Source organism: Morus notabilis, unplaced genomic scaffold (assembly GCF_000414095.1).
Source record: "Morus notabilis unplaced genomic scaffold, ASM41409v2 Scaffold130, whole genome shotgun sequence".
Classification (NCBI taxonomy): Eukaryota; Viridiplantae; Streptophyta; class Magnoliopsida; order Rosales; family Moraceae; genus Morus; species Morus notabilis.
The window spans coordinates 286529-295365 of record NW_010359451.1 but is presented as its reverse complement, the minus strand read 5'-3'; the positions used below and the strand labels follow the sequence as shown (position 1 = coordinate 295365).

Genomic DNA, 8837 nt, shown 5'->3' with positions numbered 1-8837 from the left:
TCTTACGCTCTTTCTCTTATTTTCTTGCTCTTATTCTCATACTTTCTTTTTAGAAGTTTATGGGATTATGTGCAAGCTAGGCTAGAGTTTTTGGGCGAGGCTAGAGATGATCATATATGTGTAGTAAGCTTGTTTGGATTTTGATTCTCCAATGGTTTGTAAATTTTATACATATGGGTAAATAATTATCTTTTATCATATTTCTTTCTCTTATCAATATATTTTATTGTCAACTTTTATATAAATCTAGTCAAACTCTTTTTATGTGATTGTTGCATGATATTATATATTGGTATATATTGTTTTATGAGTAGTCTTTCACTGCAATATTGCCAACGGTATATTGTCGCTTTTAGATTTCTCATAAGATAATTTTTCCTAGTTCTAAACGTAAGAATTTTAGTTACTCGAATATATTTTAATTCACAAGTTCTTCAAATATTTATCTTCCGATTGATTGTTTGGGATGTGAAACTTTCAATTGAGTCAATTTATGAATCAAAATCTAAATAGGTGAACAAAGCATATGGAGGATTCCCAATGCCTTACCACTTTTTAATTATTGAATTTTCTCCATTTTAAATTGTTTAAAAAAATCATCAAAAACACTCATTTCTTCTTTGTTTGATTGCTTTCTTTCCTAATGCTTTTTATTTGCTAATTGTTTCTTGTTCAATTTATCGCTCCTCGTGGGATCGACCGTCCTAATTGTACTACAATTGACCGCTTGTTTTTGTACACGTTTGGGCGTAAACAAATTTTGGCGCCGTTGCCGGGGAGGTGCGTCAACAAGAGTAATCAGTAGATAATTAGCCAAAGAGATAAGTACATAATTTATTTATTTATTTTAATTTCACTTTATTTTTCTTTAGTTTCTAGTCGTGTGTTTTTGTTACTGATTTGATTTGGGTTGTACGTTTTTGTTAGTATGATTTGTATATTCTGTTTTCATTTTCTTTGGTTTTGTCTTTTAGTGTGATTTAGTGGTCGTTTTTGTTAGTGGTCTTTTAGTGTGTGCGTTTTGTGTTTTGAGTACTATTAGTCTTTTATTTATTTTACTTTTTTTTTGTTTGGCACGTTTCAAAAAAAAAAAAGAGAAAAAGTTTTCTGTTAGTTTGTCTTTTCATTTACTATTGTTTTTAGTTTTCGTTTTGTAGATTTATGTAATAATATTGTTTGTTTCCTTTGTAGTTGTTAAGCGTTTCTCAGTTTTTTTTTTAAATTACTTTTATTTTTTTATTTTTTTATTTATTTATTCTCTGTTTCGTTACATTGTTTTTGTTTTATAATCTTCATTACATTTGTTGTAGTTCAATAATTTTATCAGTTTTTGTTTTCTTTAAATAAATAACATTTGTTCTTTTTACTTACTGTTTTTGTTCTTGTTAATTTGCACATTAAATTTTTCGTTTTTTAGTTCATAGTTTTAATTTATTTCTTGATTGCCTAGAATTGCTATTTAATTTTTCATCCATTATTAGTATTAATTTTTAGGTTGTGACTTTTAGGTGACCAATTTAGACATTAAATTAGGACTCTTAATTTCTCATAATTTGTGTAACCTTAGGTTTTAGAATAGTATTAACTTAGGGTACTAATATCTAACATTTAATAATTCATAAAACATGACATAAAACTTAATAAAATTTTCAAGCAATTTTGTGGAAGCGTTGAAAAGTACAAACTAAGGGAGTTTTGTCTAAGAGGCTAGTTCCTGTTAGCGTTCAACGCCACCAGTCTTTCCTGAGAACGTTGCTCTGTCTAGGAGGTTGGTTTTTAAGGAGGCCTCGCCCCACCAATCTTTCCTAGGAGCACTCTTGGGGGTTGCAATTCGCAGTTCTACATTATTGTTTTCCTTGTTTCAAAAAAAAATTAAAAAAAATTAAAAATTTTAAAAATTTTAAAAATTTTTTTTTAAAAAAAATTAAAAAAAGTGAAACGTTGCAGAGTGAATGAATCGTTATAGAGACGAATCAAAGAGATTTGCAAGAAGACCGGAAAACCCTAGTGAAGTTTCTTCCCACACGTCTAGTCCTCCCTCGACCCCAGCCTCATTAGCAATTGAAAATCCATTCGCGATGGCTCAAAACGAGGAAGTCCAGCAGAAGACGTTGAACGATTATCTTCACCCTACACGTACGGCCACACTGTCATGCATAATGTTTCCCCCTAATATGCCGAATTTGGATTTCAAGCCAGGCATGATCCAACTCTTGCCAACCTTTCATGGGTTAGAGAGTGAGAATCCATACGTGCATATTAGGAAGTTTGAAGAAGTAGTGGCCACTTTTCACAACCGAGCTGAAGCCGCAGATTCTGTGCGATTGAAATTCTTCCCTTTCTCTTTGAAGGATAAGACTAAAAGCTAGTTGTATTCTCTGTGACCTAGGTCTATTAGAAGTTGGGAAGAAATGACGACATCATTTTTCAACAAGTATTTCCCTCACCATTAGACTAATGGTCTGAAGTGACAGATATCAACCTTTACCCAAAAGGACAATGAAACTCTGTATCAAGTTTGGGAACGGTTTAAGGATCTGTTAAATCAGTGTCCCCACTATGGTTACGAAAGCTGACGCCTTGTCAGTTATTTCTATGAAGGACTCACGATCCGAGAGCGCCAGTTTGTGGAGATGATGTGCAATGGCGAGTTTCTCTAAAAAGACCCCGAAGAGGCTTTTGAGTATCTTAACGAGTTAGCCGAAAAAGCCCACACATGGACTGGTCCAAGTACTACTGACAGCACCAATCGGTCCCGACCAGCTGGAATCTATCAACTAAGGGAAGAGGACAATCTCAAAGCCCAAATTGAGTCTTTGACATGACAAATTGAGACCCTCAAACCCAAAGAAGGTAGAGGAATTCACATGGTTGCTAGGGCAGAGATACAAGAGCCCTGCTTCGTTTGTGGAGGTGTGGAGCATCTAGTTAAGGATTTCCCTACTTACAATGAAATGAGAGGGGTTCATGAGGAGCAATGTAATGCCTTAGGGACATACAACAAACCTTTCTCTAACACATACAATCCTGGCTGGAGGAACCATCCAAACTTTAGTTGGAGAGATTCTAACTAAGCGCAACCATTAGGAGGACAATGGAGAACTGAGCAACAGCCGCAACCACCAAAGGTGTATTATGAACCTCAATACAATTCACAACAACCAAGGAGTTCTCTTGAGAACACCTTACAATCTTTCATGGAGGTGCAGAGTAAGACGAATTAAAAGTTTGAGTCACTATTCACGCAAATGGTGGAAGAAAGTAAAGAAATGAAGAGTCAAATCATGAAGCTGACTGGAGCTTTAGTTGTTCAAGAACGTGGCAAGTTCCCTTCACAAGCTCAGTCAAACCCAAAGGGCCAACATATGGTGGAAACCTCTTGTTCTGATAATCAAAATATTAAGGAGGTGAATGCCATCAATACTCGTAGTGGTAAGATTATGGAAGAACCGTCAACAAGTGCCACCACTTCGAGTAGTAAGGAAGTTGTCCCTAAAAAAGATGAGCCAACGAATGTTCCGGTAAAGGTGCCTTTTCCCCAAGCTCTACGTCCAACTTGGAAAGTGCCGGAACTCCAAAGTGAGATCCTAGAGCACTTGACTCAAGTGAAGATTAATCTTCCTTTGCTTCTTGTTATCAAGCAAGTGCCTGCTTATGCTAAGGTTATCAAGGATCTTTGCACTATCAAGAGAAAGCACCATGTCAAGAAGACAACATTCTTGACAGAACAGGTAAGCGCGGTGATCGAGCAGAAAACACCACCTAAGTATAAAGATCCCGATTGTCCCACAATTTCCTGTCAGATTGGGACACACGAGTTCAGCCAAGCTTTGTTTGATTTAGGAGCGAGTGTTAACCTCATGCCATACTCTATCTACTCGCAACTTGGTCTTAGAGAAATTAAGCCCACGTCTGTGGTTCTGCAGCTAGCGGATCGATTGATCAAGAAGCCTCGGGGGATAGTTGAGGATGTGTTGGTTCAAGCTGATAAGTTATATTACCCTGTTGACTTTCTAGTCTTGGATACTCAATCCATGGTGAGTATGGAGTCCAAGATTCCCAATATCCTCGGAAGACCTTTCCTTGCTACAGCGATCTCATCAACTGTAGGAATGGTCTGATTAAGATATCTTTTGGGAATATGACTTTGGAGGTGAATGTTTTTCACATTGCAAAGCAACCATGTGATGATGACGAGTGCCACCAAACGTTTCTAATTAGCACACTCGTCTCGGAAGAGGTTCAACTGTATAGCAATTTTGATGATCTTGACAATTTCCTCTGCATTTATGAATCTGAGAGTTCCGGTCCTTGTGAGTTGGCCAACAATGTCGCCATTTTTAAAGACTCACAAGGCAGAGGAACTAAGTTTTGGCAACCACGCTTTGAAGAGCTACCTCGAGAAAAAGAAAAGCCAAAACCATCCACCGAAGAGACCCTAACACTCAAGCTGGCTCAACTGCCTAAGGATCTGAAACATGTCTTCCTGCAAACTAGTGATACCTTTTTTGTTATCATTTCGTCTAAACTAGATGCATTCCAAGAGCAGCGTTAGTTGACATGCTGTGTGAACACAAATCAGCATTAGGTTGGACGATTGCTGACATTAAGGGTATTAGCCCCTTAATTTGCTCCCATCACATTAACTTGGAAGATGGGGTTAATCCACGAAGGGATCCCCAAAGGAGACTGAACCCGACAATGAAAGAGGTCGTGAAGAATGAAGTCTTGAAGCTTCTGGATGCATGAATCATTTATCCAGTTGCCGATAACAAGTGGGTCTGTCCAACTCAGGTAGTGCCCAAGAAATCAAGGGTGACAGTGGTGGAGAATGAGAAAGGGGCTCTTGTTCCCACAAGGACTGTGACGGGTTGGCGCATGTGCATTGACTACTGAAAGCTAAACGCCGCCACCCACAAGGATCACTTACCGCTTCCATTCATCGACCAAATCTTAGAACGTGTGGCTGGTCATCCTTACTATGCTTTCTTGATGGATACTTAGGCTACTATCAGATCGAGATCGCATTAGAGGATCAGGATAAGACTACTTTTACCTGTCCTTTTGGTACTTGTGCTTTTTGACGTATGCCATTTGGGCTGTGTAATGCACCAGCGACCTTCCAAAGGTGCATGATGAGCATTTTTAGTGACATGGTTGAGAAGTGCATAAAGTGTTCATGGATGACTTGACCATCTTCGGTGAGTCCTTCGACTCGTGCCTTCTCAACTTAGAAGTTGTTCTAACGAGGTGTGAAGAGAAAGGCCTTGTGCTTAATTGGGAGAAGTGCCACTTCATGGTACCATCAGGCATAGTCTTGGGGCATGTTGTTTCAGAGAGAGGGATTGAGGTTGATTAGTCTAAGATTGATCTCATCTCTAATTTGCCCACACCAAAGACTGTCAAAGAAGTTCGGTCATTTCTAGGGCATGATGGTTCTTATAGGAGGTTCATGCATAATTTTTCAATGATTTCTCATCCATTATGTAACCTCCTAGCCAAAGATGTCGTTTTTAAGTGGATGCCTAAGTGTGAGGATGCTTTCCGAACACTAGTGGCAAAATTGATTCAGTCACCAGATTGGAGCTTACCATTCGAGATCATGTGTGACGCAAGCAACCATGCAGTTGGGGCTATCCTAGGTCAAAGAAGGGAGGGGAAGCCCTTTGTTGTATATTACGCTAGCCGAACTCTTAACAGCGCTCAAATGAATTATTCAACCACTGAGAAAGAGTTGCTCGCTATATTGTTCGCACTTGACAAGTTTCGTGCATACTTGATCGGTTCACCCATTACTGTCTTCATAGATCATTTTGTCCTCAAGTATCTTCTTTCCAAAAAGGATGCTAAGGCGTGATTAATTCGGCAGATCCTTCTGTTGCAGGAATTTGACTTAACCATTAAGGACAAGAAAGGTGTCGAGAATGTTGTGACGGATCACTTGTCCCGATTGGACTTTAAGGACTTTACTGATGCCCCTGCCATCCGAGATGACTTCCCTAATGAACATCTCCTCGCGGTCACTAAGCTACCTTGGTATGCTCACATCGTAAATTACTTGGTGACTGGCAAACTTCCTTCTGATTGGAGTGCACAAGATAAGTGTAAGTTTCTGGTCGAGGTGCATAATTTCTTTTGGGATGATCCATACCTGTTCAAGTATTTCCCCGACCAAATCATGAGGCGTTGCATTCCTGATGACGAGATTCTTAGTGTTTTGAACTTCTGTCATAACGATGCCTATGGTGGTCACTTTTCTGTGAAGAAGACTGCCGCAAAAATCTTACATTGTGGCCTTTATTGGCCCACTTTGTTCAAAGATACTAATGAGTTTTGTCATTCTTGTGTGAGGTGCCAAAAGTTAGGTGCTCTGTCCCGTCGCCATATGATGCCCTTGAACCCAATTCTTGTGATAGAAATATTCGATTGTTGGGGGATAGATTTTATAGGACATTTTCCACCTTCTTCTGGTTACCTCTACATTCTCCTTGTTGTGGATTATGTTTCTAAATGGGTAGAAGTCGTGCCTTGTCGAACCAATGATAATGCGACAATTGTGAAGTTCTTGAAAGAAATGTGTTATCTAGGTTTGGTACTCCGCATGCTATCATCAGTTATCAAGGCACTCAATTCTGCAACCGATCTTTTGAAGCTCTCATGTAAAAATATGGTGTCATTCATAAGGTTGCAACAGCCTATCATCCACAGACTAATGGTCAAGCTGAGTTGGCGAATAGGGAGATTAAACAGATTCTGGAAAAGACAGTAAATTCTGACTGTAAGGATTGGTCTTCACGTCTTCTTGACGCTCTCTGGGCATACCGTACTGCTTACAAGTCCCCTCTTGGGATGTCTCCCTATAGGCTTATCTTTGGAAAAGCCTGTCATTTACCTGTAGAGCTCGAACATAAAGCTTATTGGGCTATCAAAGCCCTTAACTTCGGTCTTAGTTCTGCAGGTATTAATCGCAAGCTCCAACTGTCAGAAATTGAGGAGCTGAGAAATGATGCTTACGATAAGTCCAGGATCTACAAGGCAAAGATGAAAGCGGCACATGATAAACAGATCCTGTGAAAGAACTTTGAGTTGAATCAGAATGTACATCTCTATGACTCCCATCTGCATCTCCACCCAGGTAAGTTGAGGTCACGGTGGACTGGTCCATTTGTGGTGAAACAAGTTTTTTCCAATAGTGCTGTCGAGGTCGAGGACCCGAGTGATGGGAGAGTATTCCAAGTTAATGGCCAGAGACTGAAGCACTACATTGAGTGTGTGAGCCAGGCTGAAGAGATCATTCTTGATGCTCCAGTTTACCAACCTTGAGGAGTTTGCTTCCAACACTTTTGTATCATATTTTTGTTTCTTTGTTTTGTTTGGTGTACTTTGTGTGCTTTTATTTTTAGTTTATTTTTGTGTGCTTTTATATTTGTTTGTGTGTTTTGGCGATTCAGTTCTGGATGCTCAGCTGTGTTCCAATGTTCATCATCCAGGTTGTTCTCTTTTCCTTGTCTCCTTCATATTGCATATATTTTTAGACATTGAGAACACTGTCTGATTTTGGATCGAGGGTGGTGAGCATATTCATGCATGAGATTAATTTTTGTCTTGTTGTTATTTTAGGTCAAAATTTTTGCGAGATTATCTGAGTATGATTTCGAAATGTTCGGTTTGAGTCAGTTTTTGCTATCTTAATTACCAAGAAATGATTTCTAGAGTTATTTTTGAGCACAAGCCAAACCTTTGTGGTAAGATGGTTGTTAACACATTTAGTTGAGAAAAACTCCTGAGTTTAAAGTTTTCATTTTCGGTGAGTTGTGAGAGTTGAGAAAATAGCTTTTTGAACTTTCATTGATCTTTTGAGTTGGTTGAATCATTATTGGAGCACCATTGCTTGACTTGTGACATTTGCTTGAGGGATGATTTTTGGTTAGGAATAATTTTTAGAATTGAGCCATGAGTTGTAAATATTTATCATTTTTCTTTTGTATTTCTTTCTAAAAAAAAAATAAAAAATTAGAAAAAAAGAGCAAGAGCATCATTTTATCATCAATGTTTACATAGTTTGGTTGTACTCACATCATGCGCTGCATAGCAGCCAATCAAAATAATGCCTTACTATGTCAGCTTCATCAAATGTATGTTGTCTTTTGCCTTAAAAAAAGAAAAAAGAAAGAAAGAAAAAAAAAGAGTGAGTATATTTGTTTGTATTTTTCGGCTCTTTCTTTGTTTATTAGATTTTCTTTTTGACCAGAATGAAATCCCAAAAGCTTGTTTATGGTTTGAGTGATGGATTGTTTCAGTGATTTGATTTGCCTATCATTTGATCAATGTTTGTTTATTAGCTTGTCCTTAAATTGCCTTCTCTCACTTGAGCGTTGACTGATTGACTTCCAACTCCATGAGTGAAAACCATTTGCATTAAAATATTCCCGACATCCGTGAGGTAAATGGAGTTGAGACTTTTTCTTGGTGAATTTTTTGATGCTATTTGTGTTATGGACTGTGGTAAGAGGGACATGGTTTGGTGCACACACACACGACTCTAGAGTTATGATTGAAGTAGTTTTGATAGAATTTTCTGATCACTTACTAATGTTTTGTTTGATTGCTTAGGTGATTTTGCTTGTTTTGATTTGAATTTTCAGCTTGACGTGATTTTTCTTTCGCTTGAATTGCTAGGGACTAGCAATAAGCTGGTTAGGGGTTGTGATAAGTGTATGAAAATGCACTTAAATTGTTCATAATTGTTAAATAAATTGGGTTTTAATTAAATATTTTTGTGAAATTAATTTTGTGTGAAAGTATTTGATTTGATTTTAATTTAATTTCTTTTGTAG

The 8837-nt window shown here is 38.0% G+C and overlaps 1 non-coding gene across 1 annotated transcript; it reads right to left on the bottom strand.

Moving 5' to 3' along the window:
- Positions 1-2459: 2459 nt before the first annotated feature.
- On the bottom strand, positions 2460-2566 carry LOC112090876. Its single transcript, XR_002901865.1, has one exon. It is a non-coding gene; the product is annotated as a small nucleolar RNA R71 (small nucleolar RNA).
- Between the last annotated feature and the right edge of the window lie 6271 nt (positions 2567-8837).